A 19,933-nucleotide genomic window follows, 5' to 3' on the forward strand; every position below is an offset into this window, starting at 1 on the left:
CAGATAAAAGTCCCAAAAGAAACCCAACAAAGTATTATGAACTATTTAATGGTTTATTCCCCTACTCACCCTTAGTCAGATAATCTTGTCAATCAAGAAAATCAAATAATAAGCCCTGATATGACTATGTTATTCTCATGTTTCAGAATCATTAACAATGCGATATAGAAAAATGAAAAAAGAAATTACTAATATAAAAGTAATGATAATAACAACAACACAACAACAATAATAATAATGATAATAATAATAATGCTAATAATAATAGTAATTATTGTTATTGTCATTATTATTATTATTATTATTTAATATTATTATTATTAATTATCATTTTATTATTAGTAGTAGCAGCAGTAGTAGTAGTATTCATCATTTCATTACTATTTAACATGTTATCCTATCATTACTATACGTATTCAGTTGGCAATACAAATGCAATAATCACAGCATGCTATACATAAATTTGTGCATGCAATATGTTCAAGCTATCAAAGCCGTCAAAAGTTCAATATTTATCTTTTTTTGGGGGGTACAATGAAAGTGGAAGGGAAGACATGGCTTACGCTTTAAATATTAGTACCAGTATACAAGCATACAACACTGTGTAACTGTGTACAATGTTTGCGTCATACCAAAGTCAATGCCAATCTTAATTGTGTGATCACCGTGCAGACTCCAGCCTTCAGATAATTGGATTATCGGCAAACTGAGCAACCAATGGATGAAATATCTTGCATGTAGAAACATGTCTGTATGACTCACATAGAAGACCCTTAAAGCATTCAGTAGCCCAGTCAGGTACATACAACTGTATCATGATTTCTGTATAAATTGACATAGATCTTTATATTGTCCTAGTAAGGATTTATAGCACAGGAATTAGCAGAAGTGATGAAGAAATACCTTTTATTCATTTTCATTGCCTTATCAAAAAATTTAATCTTTCACATTTCTGGTTCACTAACAATCAAGTAGTCACTCAAACATAATATGTACATTACATAGAGATATACACAATGTAATACACAGACAAACGTATTTACATTGTACCTGCAAAGATGTACATCTTCAGGAGATGGAGATCTTTAACTTACATATGATGTATCTTCTTCTTTTTTTCAAGAGGTAGCCCCGTAATACTTTGTTGGGATACATGTTTGCATGATCTGCAACTTGGATCTTATTTACATGTAAGTAACCATATTTTGTTCACAGGAGTCACAGAAAGTTAGGGTAGGGGAAGGATTAAATTTGGGGTACAGGTGCACTCACATGGTCCTGCTAGGTATTGAAGGTCTGTTCCATACCAAACTACACATTGTATGTGTACAAGATGTACAATAGCAAAGTTTTGGCAAGTTGTACAATGTTGAAGTCAGGGCACTGAGTACAGACAACTATATTGTAAGAGCCACAGTCAGAATATCGGACATGTCTCAGAGTGAATATACTTCCTTACGCCCCCCCCCCCCCTTCCACTCAGCATTTTTTATGGATTAAATGCAAACTGAAGGGATGGGCCCCCATATTGGCTCTACTGACTGACAACAGGTTTTACAGATTAAACCTTGTTTCATCCCTTTCTTCAAGTTTGCATAATCTACAGGCACTTCCCTTTGCTATGAACACACCCACAAACCCCTTATAGAGGCCCACTGAAGCAACTCAAAAGATTCAGCTTTCATTTCAGAATCAATATTTACCAGAGCGATGGGGGCAGAGAAACGATCTAGGGTAAAATGCAGTAAAATGGCTGGGCATTTAGAGCCTCAAGTGTCTGAGTTTGGCAAACATGGTACAAATCCACTGTTTAGGTTTCCCTTCAAAGTGTGTACAGATTGGCATTCTTTGCGGATAAAAGTGTAAAGGGAAAGTCAACACTGATTGCGGACAATATCAACACAAACTACATTGTAGTCTGCTTTGGTTCCAACCCCCTTCATTGCCTGGGTTAGCTAGGATTCACAGAATGTGTACTCACATGATGAACACCACACATATATATACACATACTTTTTTTCCTCTTCTTTTTTTTTAATACTGGTAATTTTTATTCGATTTCTATGATAATACATGTACATAACAAAACATTCATCTTGAATGTATGCAAACAATTAATACAATCATCAATAATAAATCAAACCCAAAACATAAATATACACACACAGACTTGTTGCACATTGTCAACACTTCCTCTTGTCTCTTACACACACACACACACACACACACACACACACACACAAGGATTTTGATTTGATTTAATTTGATTTTCACTTTCAGTGGAAATGATTTGTTTTCATTCAAATTAGTGAAATTCTTCCGTCGAGATGTTTTTCCATTGCAACTGATTGACAAATTGCCCTCCATAACATCGACGTAAATAAGCACTGAATTGATCAGTGTTTTAGTAGTAGCCATGATAAAAAACCATGGGCGTACATACTCGAGCAGGATTCGAACCTACGACCTCCTGATCACCGGACAGACGTCATCTCCACTAGACCACCGAGCTTTCGCCCGACAGCAAGTGTTGGTTCTAATCCTTATAGCATGCCGCTGGTACTGCTTTTATTATTCAAATTAGTGAAATTCTTCAGTCGAGATGTTTTTTCATTGCAACTGATTGAAAAATTGCTCTGTACATCGATGTAAATAAGCACTGAATTGATCAGTGTTTTATAGTAGTAGCCATGATAAAAAATCATGGGCGTACATACTCCAGCAGGATTCAAACCTACGACCTCCTGATCAGCGCACTGGCATCATCTCCACTAGACCACTGAGCTTTCGCCCGACAGCAATCCTTATAGCATGCAGAACCAAAACTTGCTGTCGGGCGAAAGCTTGGTGGTCTAGTGGAGATGACGCCTGTCCAGTGATCAGGAGATCGTAGGTTCGAATCCTGCTCGAGTATGTACGCCCATGATTTTTTATCATGGCTACTACTAAAACACTGATCAATTAAGTGCTTATTCACGTCGATGTAGGGCAATTTGTCAATCAGTTGCAATGATTTGTTTTCCTTTTGACATTGTATTTATATCTGACACAAACATTGTACTGTACAATGAATGTTATGCACAATGCAATTTAAATGTGTGTTCTGTCGTCTGACTTCTTTCCTGACACAGTCAATTAGTTTCTCATCATTCATACTTCATAAACCATTTTACATAAAACATTGCTACAGAGCATACATCCCTTCCACTCCCCAACATACACACTTGAGGGGAAAAATAAAAACAACTAGGTTCATTGAGCAAAGGCAAAATAACAAATAAGCAATGATAATTCATGCAACATGGCATCTATCAGATGAGCTGTCTGGTTGATTCTTTTCATGTTTTATAATAGACCGGGTAATGCTACACTTGTTACATTTTAATCATGATAAAAGAGTATTTCTAACATGCCCTTTCAACCTGTTAAACAAAGAAGTAAAAGTCTTCGTAGAAACTAACATAAAGAGCACTGTATATTTTGTGTATGTTAAGTTAAGAGTGCTTTATGTGATGCTAGAGGTGTATGACAAAAAAAAAAAAAAAATGAAATTAAAGGTTTCCCTTCGACATGCTCAAAAGAAGCCACATTCACGTAGAAAATTGACTTTACAATATTTAGTAAAGAACAAGACCGTAAAAATTCATAACAGCTTTTCAAATTTAGAAAAGTCTCATTCATGCTCCCATTTGTTCATACCTGTTAATAGTCTGAAGAATGTTTGTTTCAATTCACACTATTTTTATCTTCCACCAATACTGCTGTCACTGTACTTTTGAACAACCCACATTTTAGACAGTAGTCTCACTCTGCAAGCCATTCAATTCAAGGCAGCACTTCTCACCCAATTCAAAATGCTTCTGAAACCACACTATTGTAAATTTCTTTGACTTTTATTGCAGGCAAAGCATAAGGTTCATGATTTGGACTTTGATAATGTAGAGTTTCTAAAGCTCATTGTAAATTAGTAGTACCCAGTAATAATGACTGTCTTTGTTGCAGTCCACATTGCATTTCACAAATTATAGAGTAACCACTCGGCTTGCATCACACAATATGTCTCATTTGTCAGGCAATAGATAGAACAATTACAGATCCCTCGAATTCGACAGAGAACAACTGTGGCACACGTATCCCGTTAAACAAGCTCATTGTATGGGATCTTCTAGACCCTTTGTAACAGAGCAGCAGTGACATCACTTCTCTCCTTCAACTTTGCCAGCTCAATCTCATCCAATAAAATCAAAGTGCTTTTGTTTCTGGGTTTGATGCACTCTCAGAATACTAGCTACTTGCTCTACTTATTTTACATCCACCAAGGATGTCCTTACTACCATCAATACAAGAAATGACTTGCTTGTCCACAAGTGGCTTTACAAAATTGTACATTATGCACCTGAAAATCAGGTTTATCAAAGTGATATGTGTATTAAACATACTCTTTAGATCTGAGAGTACCTTGCCATAAACACTATTTCTTTACAGTGAGAATAAAGAATAAAGTGCAGTTGATGTCTTCTCTACTATACATTGCTCATTAAAAACCTGTACAGCAACCTGCAAGACTCTAGTTTCAACATACACTATGAAGAAACCATTCCATAATTTGTTGTATACAGTAGCTTCGCAGATTGGCACTCAAGCTGGACCACTTTCTTCACTGATTGGCACAGATGCCTGGAAACTTAATTGTCAGTGAATAGAGATTACCTCATTCCCCTAATCTCTCTTTTGTCATAGGGTGTGTTAATCAACCTTTTTTCTTTTTTTCTTTTTTTCTGGCAGAAACAGGTTTTCCAAATGACTTTCAGGGATCTTTTTAGAGATGATAAACGCAAAGTTGTTTTGATTATGGGGTTCGGAAAGTCTTTTTTGAAAACCACAATTTGTGCTTTCCGAAACAGATTTCTGGAAGAAATGTGTTTCTAGAAGCGAGATAAACACAAATCTGTTTTGAAACACGCTGTATGCGCACGCTGTATAAAGACCCCTTCTCCCGCAGGTCAAACAGTGCAATGCAGCTGCCCTGTGACAAGGCCAGTTTTCATGTTGCCGATGAGTTGATAAACACAACTTATTTTGGAAGGCCTTTGCAAAGGGCTTTGGAAATAACTTTTGATAGTGGGTATGAAAAACTGTTCCAAACTGGGAAAAGATGATAAATGCAGCCATACATGGCCTCCCTGTTAGACTGAGGCACATTGCCACACTGGAGTGGACTTGCTAACATTACACAGTAGAAGTCATCTTTGGAGGGATGAACTGCATGCTGAGTACCTGGGCATATTATAATGAGGGTTAAGAAAGCTTGAAAAATGTTTTATTCATATCATGGCCAAGTTTGACAGCATTTTGCCATTGAGCATCAAAATCAATACTACTGGTACATGTACATTGCTCAACAAATTACTACCATGAGGACATATTTGGTAAAGATTGTGAAATTTAAGTAAAGGTTCAAGAAACCTTTTTAACTCACCTTCCCGTCACTGGCACACAATACTTTCATCACATTGCTGTCTGACGACACAATGCGGCCTGGCACTGGATACTCCAGCCCACCGTCAAACCAGACCAGGGACCCCTGTGCATGAGAATCGGTATGAAACCATATTTGACACTCGGGAAATTTATCACCATCAGTAACTGTTTAATAGAAACCTGGCATGAATCAATGGGTGCTTCAGTGGCTAGAGTCACCTCTAAGGTCCTTAATTCTTTTGCATGCAACATCAAGGAAATGTCCCACATGAGCTGAGTTAAGATGGGATTGCACAGACATCAACAAATTATTAAGCACTTTATAGACACCTACATTTGAAGTACTGTCAATACAATCATGCTTGTAAATATACATTTGTAATATCTCACATTCTCATAGTATACAGAAATCTTTTCTACGAGTCATAACCAAGTGGTTTCTGGTATTCTGTAGTTCCCTTTGATAATTGCATGCAAGTGGCTTCTGGGTAGATAATGTAAAAATAAAAGAGTAAAATAACAGCCAGCTTTCAACACTGTTCAATTAATAGTCTGATGTGTTTAAATGGTGAGAGAAAACACTGTTCAACACAAATGATACAGAATGACTTATTTTCTGTGTGCTTAATCCCAAGCTTCTGCAAAATCCCTTGAAAAATCAAAATCTTATGGATCTGTTTTGACAAGCATAAGGACTAGATCGTCCCCAAGTATCGCTGGACAAACATACTGTATGAAAGGACAAAAAGTGACATACACTGTTGCACTTGGTATCTAAAGAGTTTGATGGGGGCTAATGGATCACACACTTGAAATTCCTATTGATCTTTGGAAGACAACTAAAGAGCGCTGAAGCAATACAAAACCGCTCTGAAGGTTTTGTTTTCTCTTGCACAATGGTTTCTTTCACATGCTCCCCCCACCCACAACTGAGGAAATTAGCTCAACCAGGACTAATTTCTTTTTAATTTTTTGAACAGCAAAAAATGTTACCATGGCAATGCACTGTTCAAAAGTGAATAAATGTATTGCTCACTGTTAGTCATATGTCCCACATCTCAAGTCAAGTGCTCAAAAACTGAGTGAGCAAGATAAATAAACTGACAATTTGTATGGTTTTCATTAAAAATTGTGTGTTATCATGGCAACACAATGTTGGACATTAAGAAAAAATGAAGTTTGCACAATAGCCGTTACATGTGCAATTTCAAGCCAAATGATAAAAGGCTGAGGGGCTTAGTTGAATTCACAATACTAGTGTATCATTTTCATTCAAAATATATTGTTACCATGGCAACACATTTTCAACACTGACAAAAGGTTTTTTGCACATCTACGTAATGTAGAGGTAACATATGCCAAATTTGAAGCCAAAATACTATAACACAGAGTTAGGAGAATCAAAATGTTTGCATGATTTTCATTCAAAATGCACTGTTACCATGGCAACACATTGTTTCACAATGATGAAATACGAAGTTTGCATATCTCTGTACTATAGTGGTTGCATGTGCCAAATTTCAAGCCAAATGCTCAAAGACTGAGGGAGTTACCTGAATCCACAATATTTTTGTATGATTTTCATTCAAAATATGCTGTTACCATGGAAACACATTGATCAACATTAACAAATGGTTAAGTTTGAACATCTACGTACTATAGTGGTCACATGTGTCAAATATCAGGCTAAATGCTCAAAGACTGAGGTAATTACCTGAATCCACAATATTTTTGTACACATTTTAGTGAAAAGATGCTGTTACCATGGCAACGCATTGTTCACCACTGACGAAAGATTAAGTTTGCACATCTATATGCTATAGTGGTCACATGTGCCAAATTTCAAGCCAAATGCTCAAAGACTGAGGGAGTTACCTGAATCCACAATATTTTTGTATGATTTTCATTGAAAATATGCTGTTACCATGGAAACGCATTGATCAACATTAACAAATGGTTAAGTTTGAACATCTACGTACTATAGTGGTCACATGTGCCAAATTTCAAGCTATATGCTCAAAGACTGCTTCAAGGTAGTTACCTGAATCCACAATATTTTTGTATGCATTTTAGTGAAAAGATGCTGTTACCATGGCAACACATTGTTCACCATTGACGAAAGATCAAGTTTACACATCTATACACTACAGTGGTCACATGTGCCAAATTTCAAGCCAAATGATTAAAGACTGGGGGAGTTAACTGAATCCACAATATTTTTGTATGATTTTCATTCAAAATATGCCGTTACCATGGCAACACACTGATCACCACTGACGAAAGATTAAGTTTACACATCTACGTACCACAGTGGTTATGTGTGCCAAATTTCAAGCTAAATGCTCACAGACTACGGGAGCTAGCCGAATCCACAATATTTCTGTAAGCTTTTCGGTAAAAAAAACTCGTTACCATGGCAACGCATTGTTCATCACTGACGAATGATTAAGTTTACACATCCATATACTATAGTGGTCACATGTGCCAAATTTCAAGCCAAATGCTCAAAGATTGAGGGAGTTATCTGAATCCACAATATTTTCATTTGATTTTCATTCAAACTATGCCGTTACCATGGCAACACATTGATCACCAATGACGAAAGAGTAAGTACGCACATCTACGTACCACAGTGGTCACATGTGCCAATTTTCGAGCCATATGCTTAAAAACTGAAGGAGTGAGATTTATCTACACATTTTTGAATGATTGGTTAAAAAAAAAAAACTGCCGTTGCCATGGTAACAGATTTTTTAACGCACACACCAAAGATGTTTTGGCACAACTATATAGTACATTGATCACATATCCCAAATTCAAACTGAATTGTCACAAAACTGAGAGAGTAGTACGATCCACAACATTTTGTAAGATTTTTATGAAAATCTGCCGTTGCCATGGCAACGCAGTATGAAATACTAATGAAAAAGGTGTCTTGCACATCGGCCTGTGGTAGCAGTCACACATGCCAAATTTGAAATTAATTGCTCAAAAAATGAGAAAGTTGTTCGACTCACAAGATTTTAGGAAAATTTGCCGTTGCCATGGCAACGCATTATGCGATATTAGCGAAAAAGGTGTCTTGCACATCTACCTTTGATAGCGGTCACACATGCCAAATTTGGGGTCAATTGCTCAAAAAAATGAGAGAGGAGTTCGATCCACAAAATTTTGCAAGATTTCTTTAAAATTTGCCGTTGCCATGGCAACCCATTGTGCAATAGTAACGAAAAAGGTGTTTTGCACATCTTCCTTAGATAGCGGTCACACATGCTAAATTTGGGGTAAATTGGTTAAAAAATGAGAGAGTAGTTCGATCCACAAGTTTTTATGAAAATATGCCGTTGCCATGGCAACGCATTACACGATACTAACGAAAAAGGTGTCTTGCACATCTACCTTCGATAGTGGTCACACATGCCAAATTTGGGGTCAATTGCTCAAAAAATGAGAGAGGAGTTCGATCCACAAGATTTTGCAACGGACCGACCGCCCGACCGCCCGACCGCCCGCCCGACCGACCGACCGACCGACCGACCGACCGACCGACCGACCGGCCACCCGACCTCAGAGTGATTCCTATATACCCCCCCTACACACTATGTGTGGGTGGGGGTATAACTACACGTAGTATCGGTACCCAATTATCTGCATTGATCTTTGCACTTCAAAGTAACTTTACTATGAAAACATGTAATCAAATCCATTAATTGCTCATTGTACAACTTGTCACAGATTCATATCTGTGGTTAATCATTAATAAACTGAAACATGACATCCAATCAAAATCATGTGAATCCTCTTTTGATATGACATTATGCACATTAAGTTGAAATAAGATCCCATTACTCAGCATCTTACTTCAGCATCCAAGAGTCTAGATGCATGATTATGGCAGCAACTATAAAATGCTGCTACTCTTACAACTTTGTCCTATACAAGTTTGCATTAAGTTCCATAAGTACTCAAAATTAGTTTTGAACTGCTCAGTAATTAACTTGAGAAGTTCCATCTGAAGGCTTTTTCCTGATTAGGGGGCATAACGCATTGTTATCATGGCAACACACTTTTGCTACTCTTGAAAATTTGTCCAGCACAATCTTATATCACAGTTACATGCCATTAATTAGAGCAGGGAGGTGAGCCATATCCTACAGCAGCCTCGAAGAGCCTCATCTACTTTACGCTACAGGTTTTGAAAAGTGGAGATTTTTCCTTATCCAGAAGTATAATCACTGATGGTCATCTCCAGCTATGAACTAACCACCCATCATGACTGGACTGCCACTGATAAATGCTGCACAACTTGCACACTTTCGCACTCTATCATGCTTGCAATTATGTAAGAAATTCAAAAGCCTGCATCGTTTATTGTAGTAGGGGAACTCAGTACCATGAAAACGGAGCCCGCAGTCTGAGCCCACCTATGAGTGGGCGACCTGAGCAGTATAAACAGACAAGAGACCACTTTTTTTTAGCAGGCTTTTAAACCTGCTCGAGGAGGCTCCAAATTTCACCAGCAGTATAAAGGGGGTATAAGCAGCAACTTGGCCTATCCCTTCTGATTTTATATAAGAAAAATCAGGATGATGGACACAGGGCTTGGCAGTTTGTATTCTGACGCTCCCCTGCCAATGTTTGTGGCCAGCTAACAACTCTCATTTTGAGCTCTGACCAATTGACGGAATCAGGCACGCACAACTTGCTTACCAAGTGAACTTTGGCAACCACAAATACTTTTACCCTTGGAGGCATGAGAAAACACTCCCCATGTATGGAAAAGCCATTGTTTTGACACACAAACTGTGCATTGTGACAGTGCACTTGGAGAAATTGTGAATGTACATTATGCAATACTGCAGTCAAGAAAATACCTTTTTCACTGAGGTAACATTCTCCACTTCCAGAATATTTTTTTTTGTTTGTTTCAAACTTCTTTTGAGAATCACACATTTTCATATTTTGGACATGGCTGAAATTCCCTGAAGGAAGATTAACTTTTGAACATGTCGAAAATGATAACCTGTGTGTGAATGCATGGTGTTAGTGTGGGTGTATGAGTGAGAGTGAGTGCACGACACGTGTGTGGCTGGTTTCACTAGTATTTTTTTTTTTAGTAAATTGACCAATATCAACATAAGGCAGCTATATTGTCTATTCTTCTAAATATCTCCTATAAGGTACATGGCTATTCGTGGAGGAAGACAAAACAAAGACAATTAGACTAAAGGGATTAAATATTTACATTGTTTGATAACATCTCCAGTTTGAAAATCTGGTGAGATGAGCAGTAAAATATGGCCCTATTACAGATTAAAATGACCTCTACATGCTTTAAAGAGTAAATATTTGTGACTGACTAGATTTACTGTTGTTTGCAAGTTGGCATGGTGATGTCAATGAGGAAGCGAGGTTTGCAGTAACACCAATTGTGTGTCAGTCCATGAACGAATTGTTTTTTATAGAAAGAAGAACTGATAAAGAGGAGAAGGAAGAAGGGAAGTAATACAGGGAGAGTGTAAGGAAGACAAATACTGATAGCACATGTAGAAGGGAAGTGATGAACTAGATGGTGAGGTTGCACTGAAAGAGACAGGATAGGAGACAGGGACAGTTGGACGGAAGAATATAGTGAGAAGAGTTGCGAAGTTGGTGGGGGAGAAAGATAAATCAGAGAGGAGGAAGGAGAGGGGAGCAGAAGGCTGGAATATCATGGAGACATTAGAGAGAGAAGTGATGAGATGGACTCCTGGCCTGTAGCAAACAGCTGAGGGAAAGGAAAAATTGCAATTAAAGTGTAGTCCTGAAAAGACTCCTGTGGAAGAAGGAATGTGGGAGGGAAGGCAATAATTTTAAGTGTAGTCCTGAAAAGGGAGAGAAGAAATGAGAAGTCCATCCCAGCAAACAACGATAAAATGGTGATAAGTGGTCTTTCAAAGGATGGTTGGGTTGTGATAAATGTAGGAAATTATAAAAAAAGGAAGAAAAAAAAAGAAGTATGTCAAAGAAAAGTTATGACTGTACGATAAGGGAAAGAAGTCATGGAATATGAGCTGTTGGGTAATTCTTCAAGGAGAGAGTTGTGAAAATAACTATGCAAAACTCTTCATCAGGACACTGTAAGTACTTGACATTGCAGGCTGACTGGGTTGTCCTTTGTTCAAAGACTATCTCCTCTGCATACAAGTGTATAAAGGATACCAAGTCAAGCTGGTGTCATCAAGTATCTTTAATAGAGCATCTTAATCATCATTTGTACTATAAAAATCTCCAGAGCTTTTGCAGAGTCGTTTTTCTGACCCTCTCTAGGAAGAGTTACCAAGCAGCCTATTTGAAGGACTTCTTTTCCTCATCATACAGTCTAACTTCTCTCCAAGTTCACACCTCTTTTTTGTTTTCTTCTTCTTCTTCCTAATTTCCCACTTTTGTCACAACCTATTGTATGTAGAACTTTTTAAGCCCACATCACTACTTTATAGATGTTTGCTGGAACTAGTTCCACATTTCCTAACATCTTAGGAGTTCACTTTCAGTTATTGCTTTATATCCCAGTAAATGATTTCAGATATTAGACATTGCTTAGGAGCACAAGTGACATTTGTGCATAGACAGGGATTGATAAAAGAAATGACAGCAAAAACAAAAGAAAATCCTTTTTTATGTTTGACCATGGTCGTAGTGTACTGTTTCGTTTATTGTTTTTTTCCATTTGAAAGGCACATACAAGCAAACCACCAAAGTTTGACAACATTTTTAAGTTGAGCTACCACAATGTTGCACAGTATCACTGACATGCCAGACATAAATGTACAATGGACTTTGGTGATGGAATGGCGGTTTGATAGAGATGAAAACAGATCGGTATAGTGCACTCGTTATTGTACTGTGTCCTTCCTGATTAAGGCACAAAAACCCTAGTGTGCAGGTGCAGTTTAGAAACTGGATCTTCTGAAATGAAGTAGCTCTTACACTATTTTTTTCCCCAGCTGATTTTTGGATCAACACACAATTGCATTTATTTCTGATGGAGGATGTGGTAAGCTCTGGATACAATGAAAACATCAGTGGATACATGTAGCTACACTTGTAATTTGTATAAGTCTTATAACAATGAGACTTGTCAACGAATAGACTGCTTGTCTATAAAGGAATTTTAGGGTCCAGAGACCACAGATTCATATCAGCTTACAGGTGGTTCTGTCTACATTTAATATATTGGGTTGATTATAAGCTTAAAAGCAATGTAAACAGAAAGTACAGCAGTGCAGTGTCGACTACACGCTATCATATCCTGGTCAAAGGACACAATTATACAAGAGATCAGAGGGGGGAAACCCAGAAAGATTGTCCTGTACCCATAGACAGTCTTAAGTGTAGATTACCCATCTGACCTCTGACACAGAATGGAGTGGGGGGAAAATCAAAGGACCCATTGTTGTAGACAAGGAATGATATCATACTGTATTAACTGTAGCCAAATATATAAAACAGTAAGTACCTTAACAAACAAATGGAGTACTGAAGAAGAACAAGAAATCAAACATGGAGGATCACTGTACAGCTCATGAACGTATTTCAATAGGCATTGAATTTTGCAGAGAGATGGTTTGAGATGCTCATATCCCTTTCAAGTAAACATTTTCCTAAGAGCAAAGTAATGAAGGCATTCTTGAGTAGATTAATATTAATACATGGATGTGTTCAATTTTCACATTACTATAGTGTATCACATATATAAATTTGAATTAAATACTGTCCACATTATTTTGACCAAAAAAAAAACAACAATAGACTTGTTTAAATCAACTTCAAAGCATGTTATACCAATTTCGCAGTACAATGCACATGTACAGTACATGATTTTTTAACCGACAAATCTTCACTGCTTTGTCAGATAATCGTAAATGAGATTGGAATGTGTACTGATGGATTTTTTTTTTTTGGGGGGGGGGGGGGTGGGGGGTTGTGGGGGTTGTTGTTTCTCATCTCATACTGAGCAAAGAAACCATCATAATGTATCATCCATTCCTTAACCTTCTATGATAATGACAAAGATTACACAAATGTACTACTTCTCAGCTTGGACAAAAAATAACAACTTTGTAGTCAGATGAATGCAGTGGGCAAAAACAAAAAAGTGAAATATTAAGCAGCCTTCTTTACCATGTCTGCCATCGGCTGCCATCATGATTGCGACTTTATAATGTACAGTTTGTGTACACCCATGATGGCAGAAATAGAATCAAATTGTACATCAATTTGTGTTTGATACATGAAGTGGTAAGAATATCAGCATTACACACTTGATTGTACAGCACTATCGGACAAACATGCATCTAGGCAAGTTGACAGAAAAAAAAAAATCAAATAAGTAACAAAAGATGTATTTGATTATAAATGCAAGCATCTAAACCGATAAAAAATACTCATAATCTAAAATGTCAGGATATTGTTGACAACTTTGGCATTGTGTTTTATATCCCCATTGATAAGAAATGTTTTCATAGGTAAAAAGGAATATGCATTTATTTTTGCATTAACTGTCACTAAAGTATTTACTAAGCTTTGTTTTGTTTCAAATGCAGTCCCTACACAATATACAAGTAGGGTTTTCAATGGCTTTCATCTGTTAATGGTATTACAACAAGTAGCTTCCTTACCAGCTCCATGGTGGCTGCTCACTGAGGAACGCTGCAGGAAGGATTCCAATTTGTCCTCTCCTGGGGAACTGAATTCTCTTTCCAGTAGAAAACTTCTCACTCCATCATTTAAAGGTTGGACCGCTTTTTCAGCCGAGGCAAGACACTGACAACAAATCCAATTGTATTCACTGCAGGGTATCTATTTAGAAAAGAAAGAGAGATATTTTATGCAAAAGTTTAACCAGTGCCAACAGGAATCTAAAGTAAGAATGTTGTAGGGAATGAATTGATAAATCAATAAAACCTGATACTTTCCATGTCAATATAAACAGTTGTCATATTTTGTCCTTACTAGTTTTATCTAAAATAATCCCAATATTGATTTTGGGTATGATATACCCCATTGGTCAATCTTGGTATATAAAACAGGACAACTTTTTCACAGTTTGATATAACATTGACTCTATCAAAGAAAAAGCTCATGCTTACATGTAATTCTGAATTCAAGCAAATGACAGTTTGCAGATTTGTGCTTCGTTGATGCTATTCTTCTGGTGCTTCAGAGAACCTTCCATGTTACATGTATCTATGTACTTAGTTGTTACCTTACTCTAGGTAGGTTTTAGAAGGGAAAGAAAAATGTCTGATTCCTGATGAACACACACTAGTCATTGAGGACAGCATAAGTTGTCACTTGTCAACTCCACTACTTTCTCCTCTAGTGGGGGGGGGGGGGGGGGGGGAGCTAGGTTCGTAATTGATACCACAAACTTAATACACTGTCCTGGGCCTAGGAATGTCTGTTGTCGACCAACATTTATGTCTGGGCATGACTATTTCACTTCCACTGGAAGTTGTGCAGGTATTTGCATCAGTGAATACATCCAACAAATGATCAGTGTTAATTCTGCGGTGCCTCTTGCAAAAGGGATGAAGTGCTATCCACACACTGCTATTTATTCAAGCCTCACCCTGCCTGTGTAAATTCATCACACTCATGGACCATTACAAAAAAAGAAAATGAAGCATGCTGCTCCTCTTCCTGCCCCTCCTTTGTCATTTGTGTACACCCATTGGGTATACACATTGTGTTAAAAGACACAAATCATGGGTACAAAAAGAACTCAACAAACAACAAAAAGCATAGATTGTGACTCTAGAATAACAGCAGAATAGAATTAATACTACTCAGTAAGGAGAAAGACTTGATTTGTACCAGCACTCACAATAACTGCATAATTTCCATAAACTACTAAAAAAAACCACACACACCATGTAAGTTGCATCAATCATTTGTATTTCGGTGTACCTCTCTCACAATAACATGTCCCACTATTAAAGTAAACAAACTTTGCATCATTAAGAAAAGGAAATGAAGAAAAGGTACTCTTTATTCATATCCAGGCAGCATAACTTTTTTCTTTATTAAAGTGAAAACAGAGTTCTGGTAAGGGTTTGAGAACCTATAGTCTTGCACCATTTCATATAATTAAAATATATTGAAAAGGTCTACCAAGAAACTTGCCTGGCTGATGCAATTTGCCTGGATGATGACTTGTTTTGGAGTATTTTGAGATGAAAAGTGTAGAAAAATAAAAGTCGGTATACTGACTTTAATTCCAGAAGAATCCAGGCTAACTCGGTCTCAGGGAAAACTTGGCCTTATTTCAGACAATTTACATTCAGTTCGTGAACGCCATATTTTCTACATAGGCGCATGCCCATTTTCTCTCTCTCTCTTCTTTTGTTCTTTAAAACAACAACAACATGTTCATTTTGTATGCACTCCAATATAGAGGTTCTTTGATGCGTGCGTTGTATCAACTCGGCCTAAACTGCAACCAGTCAGAACACAAAGTGCTCCCATAGTACAACACTGTACAATCCAGAGGGACAACTCGGCCCCGCCATCAAAGCGAGGCTGACTTGTCCCAGAGTTCGAGTTAGCCTGACCCTGATTGGGTAAGTTCTGAGATTGTGACTGCGGCGAACCTTTTTGGTTACCATAATATTTTCCATTTTTGTCATTACCCAATGAATATCTTATTACACTATTATTCCACACATTTCTTTAGGCATACGCATGGAGCTACAAACTAACGCAGCTCCATGGCATATGTTTACATTTTGCAGCGAAATTTGACAGCTCTGCAGGCGTACCACAACTATGTTTTACCTTTAAAGGACAAGTTCACCTTCATAAACATAAGGATTGAGAGAATGTAGCAATATTAATAGAACACATCATTGAAAGTTTGAGGAAAATCAGACAAACCGTTCAAAAGTTATGAATTTTTGAAGTTTTTGTGCAGTACCCACTGGATGAGAAGACTACTGCAGTGTATGAATAACTTAGATGTCACATGCGTACAACAATATAAGGAAAATATAAAGAGAATTTCACAAAATTCCATCTTTTGAAAAAAGTACACATTCCCCTGACTCGTTACCGATAAATGTTATGGGTAATATTATTCCCCCTGCCTTTAGAAAGAGGCAAGTCAATTGCTATTTTATTATGCGAAAAAAGTGAAAATATGTTGAATTTTCTTTTATATTTTCTTTATACTGTTGTACGCATATGACTCACAAGCTGTAGTAGTCTCCTCATCCAGCGGTTCCAACACAAAAATTTAAAAAATTCATAACTTTTGCATCGATTGTCCAATTTTTCTCAAACTTTCACTGATGTGTTCTACTAATATTGTTGCATTTTCTCAATCCTTATGTTTATGAAGGTGAACTTGTCCTTTAAGAAGGAGAGCATACACTTGTATACAAATCACCTTCCTGTAAAAAGTACAGCGTTTGTGTTCATCTGCACTTTCTTTAACTATTGTGATAATTGCTTTAATGGGGGAGGGGGAGGAGTGGAAGACTGTAAGGGTTAACAGAATCACACACAAAAAAACTAAAACAGTAAAGTTAACATCCCTGTTGTTGTTGTTGTTGTTGTTCATTTTCCATCTGTGAAAGATGGCTGGATAGCCCATATTCAGCTACACTAAGCTGGTCTTCCATGGGGTCCAGTTGGCTGTGGGGTGGGAGTGGGACCACTTCACCAGGTTAGACGCCCTGCTCTTTGCGATGAATGAATGAAGCGGGATCTTTTACGTGCATGAGCTGTAACTCTCTCATACACGGGACCTCCATTTTATGTCCTATCCGAGGGACAGAGTGTTTTGCCTCTTGCTAGAGGGGACGGTATGTTTACACACAACATTGCTCAGTCCAGACTCGGGTTCGAACCCGGGCCGCGTGATCGTGAGGCAGACGCGCTACCGACTGAGCCAACTCACCGCCCTAAGCATCCACAATTGATATCAAAACAAATGAACCCCCTTGATACATAAGAGAGAAGGATACGGATGTTGCACAAGATGAGGCAACATAAAATGAAACTAGATATCACTGAAGCTAATAAATTCCCCTACTCAACACTTTCGCACTGGTACACTGCCAGGAAGACAAATATGTCTTTCACTTCAAATGACAATGCAAGCAGAGTAACTTATTGCACTCGGCAGGTTAAGATGAATTTCATAGCTTGTTTTTTAATTCCATAGAATCAAAACATAAGATATTGTCGTTAAAACACATAGAGTAGTAAGCAAAATAAACAGAAAGAAATATCTTGAACTTTTATATTTGTGACCAGTAATTTCCCATCACCAAAAATGCCCAAAAAGTTTCACTTTTACAGCCAACATGTGCTAAATTCCTTCTAAATCGCTTTTAAACTGGAGAAGAATTTCAATCTACAAGCATTTTTTTCATAACTTGGGGGCCATAATGCACTGTTACCATATACTCAACCATGCATTTTGCTACTCTTGCGAAACCAATTAAATGGATTCTGGATTGATGATAACAGAAAATCTATACATAAAATACGATAAAAAAAATGATAGCCACAAATATGACCAAAAAAGCTTCATATCATTTTGTGTTATATTGTTGTAGCCTTTTACAAATTCATAAAGAAAAATGAAACTCAGAATACAATTTGGATTTGATATACCTATATTCTATTTTCATTTATTTCTCTTAGAAGTCAAACTTCCATTATGGCAGCTCGGAATGTTCAGTTATGCATGGTTTTGTGTAGTCATATCATTTGAAATTAAAGAATATTGAAAGCAAATAATACAGAAAACAAATATCGGTCTCAGAATCTTTTGATAACACAACTGATTGACAGTCCATTTTGAAGCCCACAGAGGGTTTCTTAACCACTGATGTACTGTTAAAGTGGAAATTTTCGCGGTGTTCAAATTTTCGCGCATTTCACGCAACCAGAAACTAGCGCGAAAATAAAAGCACGCGAATATTTTTGCTTGCCATATGTGCCTGTGCGTGATGTCTTGATTCCGCGGAATTAAAAACACGCGAAACTCTTCCGACCCGGCCAAGCGCGAAAAATTAGTCACGCGAAAATATCCACTTTTACAGTACGCACTGCAACATAGTTTGTGTGAAACTGATTTGGCTTTTTATACAATACCATTTATCAGCTCCTGTTTCTCAATTTAATGGCTCATTCTTCATTATGACTTTCAGTAACATAATTCTCACACAATCCTCAAAGATTAAGCTTGTAAACTGTCCGCATCTACGACCAGCTACTGGAATATATAGCTTCCTGCCTGCCCCTTACATTCCAAATTTTGATCACAGGCCAAACAAGTCTATTTGTAAAGGCTCTTGATTGTAATGTACAGTAATCGTGACTTGCCAGCTATTTACTTTCCATTCCACATTGATCAGTAGCTAATGATAAATTATATCCTTCCCGCCAATCCACTACCTTGGCGAGATATTCAATACAGTTTCTAATCATTGCTAAATGGTTGGGATCGGCGAGCACTCAAAATCAGCCAGGCCAGTAATTACACACGCACCAACTGCTGCCACCTATGGTTGGAAGCATTGGCCATGCCATCCGGTACACACGGAGGTTAGCTTTACAATTACCTATGCTGTGAAATTAAGCTATTAGCCACCAATTTACGCTCTACTCACGTTAATCAATCCTCTGACAGACCAGCTATCAAGTACGTTTATCCTGCAGTATCCGAACGCTGTGTGTGTGAGTGTGTGTGTTCTCTTTATGAACAAGTCAATTGGCTGAGGACAAATCCCAGACTGAGGAGGTTTTGAGATAGATGGACCTGAGGCTGGCAGCAAAACTTTTATTCATGCCGGTTTCTGAATGATTGAGCAAAGGATCTCGGATCTCCTACACCCCAACCGAACAAACACTTGGTAGGCCTAGTGTAAACAGGCATGTCAACGATTAAATACAGGCAGCCCACAAAACACACAATTCATAGATCAGATCTAGTCGACAAGCATCATCAATGTATATGAGAGAGACAAACACAGAGAAAGAGAGACAGAGAGAGAGACATACTGACAGATAGTTGGGGGGGGGGGGCAAGCTGTGGTACTGTGAAGGACAGGGAACATTACACCATGTACAATGTATCTACTGCCCTCTAAAGGTGGCAATATATATTAAAGAGAGAAATACATCTCGACCTTGCTGCTGTATAAATTCCTGTGGAGATTTGCTTTAAAGACAACAGAAAAAAAAATCAAACAGCTAACAGATTATATGAATTCATATAATTCTGGTATCCAAAACACCAACTTTCTAAACTTTAATCCTAACTTCTTCTCTTTTTTTTGGGGGGGGGGGGGAGGGGGTGAGGTAGGGAGCAGGAGTTCTGCTCTTATCAAATGCAGTCCTTAAAAGCAGACCATGTTGTTTTTAACACCAAAATTTCATGTTTTGTGAATTTATGACA

General features: G+C 37.7%; 1 pseudogene; it reads right to left on the bottom strand.

The window, feature by feature from the left end:
* LOC139714212 (unconventional myosin-XV-like) overlaps window positions 1-19,416 on the bottom strand; it is a 145,900-nt pseudogene extending 126,484 nt beyond the window's left edge.
* Window positions 19,417-19,933: the final 517 nt, after the last annotated feature.

This window comes from Diadema antillarum, unplaced genomic scaffold (genome assembly GCF_040938485.1).
Source record: "Diadema antillarum isolate AM-2024a unplaced genomic scaffold, OU_Dant_1.0 seq00002192_RagTag, whole genome shotgun sequence".
Classification (NCBI taxonomy): domain Eukaryota; kingdom Metazoa; phylum Echinodermata; class Echinoidea; order Diadematoida; family Diadematidae; genus Diadema; species Diadema antillarum.